The sequence below is a fragment of the Schistocerca americana genome, chromosome 1 (genome assembly GCF_021461395.2).
Source record: "Schistocerca americana isolate TAMUIC-IGC-003095 chromosome 1, iqSchAmer2.1, whole genome shotgun sequence".
NCBI classification, from domain to species: Eukaryota; Metazoa; Arthropoda; class Insecta; order Orthoptera; family Acrididae; genus Schistocerca; species Schistocerca americana.
In genome coordinates, this window is record NC_060119.1 from 672,272,174 (window position 1) to 672,279,294 (window position 7,121).

Genomic DNA, 7,121 nt, shown 5'->3' on the forward strand with positions numbered 1-7,121 from the left:
AATTCCACAATATTAAAATTGTATCAGAGGTGCATTCTAATCAAGAAGATGTGCTTTACATCATTTTGAGCTGTAATGTCTGCGATATGATACTATGTCCAATCTAGGCGCATTAGAAAAAGTATGATTCATAGCAGCTTTTGATGGTATAAAAATGTCTTTCATACGGTGGAAAATGGTCAGGTTGTAACCATATTGTAGATACTTATAACGACACTACGTCTCAGAATTGCTGAAGAGAACCATAATTTTCATTCACATTACGTGTCGCTGGACGAGTAAAGTATTAAGTTTGTATAGTATCTTCCTTCGTCACCAAATCTACAACAATTTATTGGTCCTGTGCATACTTATGCGATTGGCAGAAGATGAAATGGTAGCCGGTCGGCACTATATGGTCCGCAAGGCCGGAACACAGATCTGGTAACCTGTCAGGCTTTGAGAGTGTTCTAGGTGCCCGACAATTTCCCCAAGAGTCTTACTTCGTTTGCTTCGAAGGAATATCAACAAACGATTTCTTGGAGAATTTTGTTAACAAAGAAAACAGTACTGCGGCACAGATCAGTAATAATGCGCAACAGACCGGAGTATAGCAACACACGCAAAGAAATATCTTGTGCTTGTTCGTAGTACTTAAAATGTAAAAATGTAGTGTAATGAAGGAGAATCACAGTATTCGCCCACAATTTCGTATAATGATTTATTTCCAGTGTTTCTAATGCTGCCCGCATAATCCTAAAAAGTGTTATTATTCGCAGTGCAAAACTGCCAACGGTTAATTTTTTACCTGTAAAACATGGCAGTGTGCGGCCCTGTAGCATGTGTACGTGGATAAATCGCCTCCGGGATGAAGGAATGTGCAGGTACGAATTCAGGTTGTAGACCATGTACACTCACGCTTAGTTGGGGCGGTGTATATATTCTTCGGCAGGTGGTTGTCTTTGAGTTACCGAGCGGCTGGCGCGAGTTTGGATATTGTTACGGCGCGGAACAACAATTTGGGTTTGGGGTGCGATAACATTACAATGAACTGGCCGATGTTCACTGGATATAACTGAATACGTGCCGAATGCTGCACGCTTGTGAAAGCCACATAGTTATTGTAGAACATTTAGTATAAAGTTTTGCAACCACGAGTAGTTGGAACAACCGATTGAACTTATGCTAATTTTGAGAGTACAAATAACCCATTACCATGAGTAATGGAATACCCAGATAGGAAAGCACAATTGTGATGCCGAGACTGACGTACGTTACTGATATGTATATTTTTCTTTTTTCAAAATAAACCTAAAGGATAGTGAAACTAAATTGCAAAACTGTTATTGTTTCAAAATTCTGTTGCCATCAATAAGATGTAACATGCACAAGAATTCCAACCATAGTCTCATTTTTTAAAGTCACATGGTCATTGTTATCAGTGAATGCAATATACTGATGTTAGCCCCACCACTGTATAGTTCAAACGACCGAAGTCATCTGTAATTCAGCGGTCCGTGAAAAAGCGTTAAATTTCGAAGTAATGATTTATTTCCATGTACGGGGATGAAATAGGGGTGGAAGGCTTTTTTAAAAAAAATATGTTGCTCTTAAGGCAATTTTGAGGCTAGACCCGTTTCAGCATTTTTGGAACATTTAACATCTGGGTGGTGCAGTGAGTAAAAGTAATTTTTTTATATCAGTATATATATCATTATTGAAGACCTGCTAGAGTGTTTTTAAAGCTACATCTTTGAAAACTGGTATCTGACTTATCAGTTACAAACAAAAAAACGCATGTTTCAGTGGTTTTGGAAATTCAAACTTCAACAGAGTGAATCACGGGATGAAACGTTTTTGAAAATATTTCATCACGAAAGCATTATTAAAGCAAAGTCTATGAAAATTTGAATGTGGTTTCTGGTTAGAAATTTAAAAAAATACGTGTTTCACCTTTTTTTGGAAATTCAACCTCTATGGGGGTGAAACAGGAGATGCAAGTTTTCATGGAAATATTTCATTGTGAAAGCACTTTTAAAGATAAGTCTTTGAAAACTTGTATTTGGTTTCTCGGTTGGAAATGAAAAACATACGTGTTCCACTGTGTTTGGAAATTTAACAGCTGAGGTGGTGAAATAGGTCAGACTGATTCACTGATCCATCTTCACCCAATCCAAGCACCTGAGGATAGTCTCTTGAAATTTGGAGAGGGAATTGATCTTATATTATAGGCGGCATTTAAGAAGGAATTATTAGAAATTCCACTCCTAATGGGGAGAAATAGGGGTTGAAAGGTATTTTGAAAATATTTTGCTGTTAAGATAATTTTGAAGCTAGTACCACGATTTTTTTTTTTTTTTTTTTTTGATAAATCTTTGCCAAAGAATGACTAAGGCATCTTCAAATATACATCAGTGAAAATTGGTTTTACATTTCTCAGTTAGAAATTGAAAAAAATACGTGTTTTAGTGTTTCTGGAAATTCAACACTAAGAAACTGAAGCAGGGGATGAAAAATTTTATCATATAATTTTATTACGAAAAGGTTTTCAAAGCAAAATCTATGAAAATTGGTATTTCGCTTCTCGGTTAGATACACAGAAATATGTGTTACGATATGAAATTTTCTATGGAAATATCACCACAAGAACTCAAGAGACATGGTTAACAAAAACTTTGAACTATAGGTACCAGAATCGCTTTTTGGTCAGAAGTACATTTGGAAAATATCATGCTTTTATGCCCTTACTTAGTGTGAAAAGTTTAGAAAGATATTGTAATTTGTGAACAACATAAAACTTCGATTAACGGAAAAAGCAAAACAAATCTGTGGAAACCATACAGTCCACGCGAGCGAAGTAGCGGGTGCTAAGCTAGAGATTAGATAAAATTATATTTCACTCTCACAATATTTTCTCCTTCAGTTAAACAGTATTACTGTATCCTATTAGTCCACAACAACGGGCAAAGAAACAACGACGAAAAGAAACGCAGGAACCTTGAAACTGCGACTCTTCATACTACACTAGCCCACCAGCAAGAGAGTAACCTTCACTCCGGACGACTCACAGCAAAATTAATGTAACAAAAGTGAGCATACTTTAGGAGAAATGAACAACTCTAACAGTAACTTACAAAAATAAATACGGTATCCATCAATTACTTTCTTACTGGTAATGAATAGAACCCTATTCCAACTGATCGGGTTATTAAGAATAGTTCGGACAACATTAGGAAATTGCGTGCATGTTATGCGTTGTCAACGACACATAATGCATGGTGTGGCCAGCCGCATTCCTTAGGATTTAACAGCTGTGAATATGATACCGACTGCTGTCGTATGCCTAAGTTCGTGATAACACATCCATACAAGAAAATACGCCATGTCGGATATGGAGGAAAAGCAGTGTTGCTCCGCCCTGATACCACTATAAAAGAGACACCAAAGAAATGTAGCTTTCATTCTGTCTGCCTCATTCGTGTCTGTCGGGTGCTGGTTAATTTGAAATAAATGAATATTTTTCACGAACGAAGAGAAACTAGATGTGTTACTTCCTTAAACGGAACGCAGAAATAACGCAAAGAGAACAACAGAGTTGTACCTACATATGTATCCTGACAAACGGTCGCCACCGATTATGACAACTTAGCGAAAGCACAAAAAAGTTGTTATGGGAAGACCACTGAAGTACCATGCAGAGAGTACGGAGCGTACATGCAAAGAGCGAAGCGCCAAAAACAGATGTTCTGGCAGCTGTTATTCATAATCCATATATTATCTCCAGAGCAACTGCGAGTGTCTCCGGGATAAGTCAGCCTAGGTTGTTCGCATTTTAGAGCTAATAATTTCCATTGTTATCATGCGTCCCCTCTAGGGTTGCCGGATTGAATTGACAAAATTACCGAACATTACCCGCCAAAATATTTGTCGAGATGAGGGCTGAGGATGACCATGATAATACGTCGGCCGCGGTGGCCGTGCGGTTCTGGCGCTGCAGTCCGGAACCGCGAGACTGCTGCCGTCGCAGGTTCGAATGCTGCCTCGGGCATGGGTGTGTGTGGTGTCCTTAGGTTGGTTAGGTTTAAGTAGTTCTAAGTTATAGGGGACTTATGACCTAAGATGTTGAGTCCCATAGTGCTCAGAGCCATTTGAACCATGATAATACACAAAGTAAACATTAAAAACTGTATTTATTATTGTTAGTTATAGCTTTCGACAATTTTAGTTACCTTTTATTTTTTGTTAAAAGTCTTGGATGTTGTTGTTGTTGACTTCAATCCTGAGACTGGTTTGATGCAGCTCTCCATGTGCAAGCTTCTTCATCTCCCAGTACTTACTGCAACCTACATCCTTCTGAATTTGCTTAGTGTATTCACGTCTTGGTCTCCCTCTACGATTTTTACCCTCCACGCTGCCCTCCAATACTAAATTGGTGATCCCTTGATGCCTCAGAACATGTCCTACCAACCGATCCCTTCTTCTAGTGAAGTTGTGCCACAAGCTCCTCTTCTCCCCAATTCTATGCAGTACCTCCTCATTAGTTATGTGATCTACCCATCTAAGCTTCAGCCTTCTTCTGTAGCACCACATTTCGAAAGCTTCTATTCTCTTCTTGTCCAAACTATTTATCGTCCACGGTTCACTTCCATACATGGCTACACTCCGTACAAATACTTTCAGAAACGACTTCCTGACACTTAAATCTATACTCGATGTTAACAAATTTCTCTTCTTCAGAAACGCTTTCCTTGCCATGGCCAGTCTACATTTTATATCCTCAGTACTTCGACCATCATCAGTTATTTTGCTCCCCAAATAGCAAAACCCCTTTACTACTGTAAGCGTCTCGCCCGCATCTCGTGGTCGTGCGGTAGCGTTCTCGCTTCCCACGCCCGGGTTCCCGGGTTCGATTCCCGGCGGGGTCAGGGATTTTTTCTGCCTCGTGATGGCTGGGTGTTGTGTGCTGTCCTTAGGTTAGTTAGGTTTAATTAGTTCTAAGTTCTAGGCGACTGATGACCTCAGCAGTTGAGTCGCATAGTGCTCAGAGCCATTTTTTTGTAAGTGTCTCATTTCCTAATCTAATTCCCTCAGTATCACCCGACTTAATTCGACTACATTCCATTATCCTCGTTTTGCTTTTGTTGATGTTCATCTTATACCCTCCTTTCAAGACACTGTCCATTCCGTTCAACTGCTCTTCCAAGTCCCTTGCTGTCTCTGGCAGAATTACAATGTCATCGGCGAACCTCAACGTTTTTATTTCTTCTCCATGGACTTTAATACCTACTCTGAATTTTTCTATTGTTTCCTTTATTGCTTGCACAATATACAGATTGAATAAGATCGGGGATAGGCTACGACCCTGTCTCACTCCCTTCCCAACCACTGCTTCCCTTTCATACGCCTCGACTCTTATAACTGCCATCTGGTTTCTGTACAAATTGTAAATAGCCTTTCGCTTCCTGTATTTTACCCCTGCCACCTATAGAATTTGAAAGAGAGTATTCCAGTCACATTGTCAATAGCTTTCTCTAAGTCTACAAATGCTAGAAATGTAGGTTTGCCTTTCCTTAAGCTATTTTCTAAGATAAGTCGTTGGGTCAGTATTGCCTCACGTGTTCCAACATTTCTGCGGAATCCAAACTGATCCTCGCCGAGGTCGGCTTCTACCAGTTTTTCCATTCGTCTGTAAAGAATTCGCGTTAGTATTTTGCTGCTGCGACTTATTAAACTGATAGTTCGGTATTTTTCACATCTGTCAACAACTGCTTTCCTTGGGATTGGATTTATTATATTCTTCTTGAAGTCTGAGGGTATTTCGCCTGTGTCATACATCTTGCTCACCAGTGGGTAGAGTTTTGTCAGGACTGACTCTCCCAAGGCCTTCAGTTGTTCTAATGGAATGTTGTCTACTCTCGGGGCCTTGTTTCGACTCAGGTCTTTCAGTGTTCCGTCAAACTCTTCACGCAGTGTCATATCTCCCATTTCCATAATATTGTACTCAAGTACATCGCCCTTGTATAGACCCTCTATATACTCCTTCCACCTTTATGCTTTCCATTCTTCGCTTAGAACTGGGTTTCCGTCTGAGCTCTTGATATTCATACAAGGGGCTCTCTTTTCTCCTAAGGTCTCTTTAATTTTCCTGTAGGCAGTATCTATCTTACCCGTAGTGAGATAAGCCTCTACATCCTTACATTTGTCCTCTAGCCATCCCTGCTTAGCCATTTTGCACTTCCTGTCGATTACATTTTTGGGACGTTTGTATTTCTTTTTGCCTGCTTCATTTACCGCGTTTTTATATTTTCTCCTTTCATCAATCAAATTCAATATTTCTTCTGTTACCCAAGGATTTCTACTAGCCCTCGTCTTTTTACCTACTTGATCCTCTGCTGCCTTCACTACTACATTCCTCAGAGCTACCCATTCTTCGTCTATTGTATTTCTTTCCCCCATTCCTGTCAATTGTTCCCTTATGCTTGTTCTTGGATGATGCAAACTACAAATTGTAGCGAACCCATAACTTTGCTTTTTCCAAATCGACGCTCCATTATTGACTTGATTTTTTAAATCAATAAATAAATTTGTGATACGAAAAGAAGAACTCCGTCCAAGTGGCTGAAACACCGAACAATTCAGTAAAACGAAACCGAACAACTGGAAACTCAGGCCACCTCACTAGCAGGTTAATCATTGTGACTGGAGAAGACGTGCGAAATTATGTCGCTCGGTTCTGGTGCGATGTCAAGGCAAATTTACGGGCCGCACTGTCTGAGGCAGGCTGGACATCAGATGCGGCGTAAATTGAACGTTTCGTCACAGAACAGAGTGTATACAGAAAGAAGAGCATGGGCGGCTCCTTTGATTTGTGTAGAGTCAAGCGTTGTGCTCGATGCCATTTTGAAACCGAGGCAACGCGAAACGATTCGTTTAATAAATGACAACTAACAATCAGTTTTCATTCAATAATGTCATAATGAATAATATTCTGGGGTAACTCATCTCTAAAGAAAGTCTTCATTGCACAAAAAAGTGATGTAAGAGTAATATGTGGCGCACACTCACGATCTCCTTGTAGGCATCTGTTTGATAAAGATAATACGTTTGTTTGTGTGCCTGTCTTCCGCAGCAGCTGTTGACAT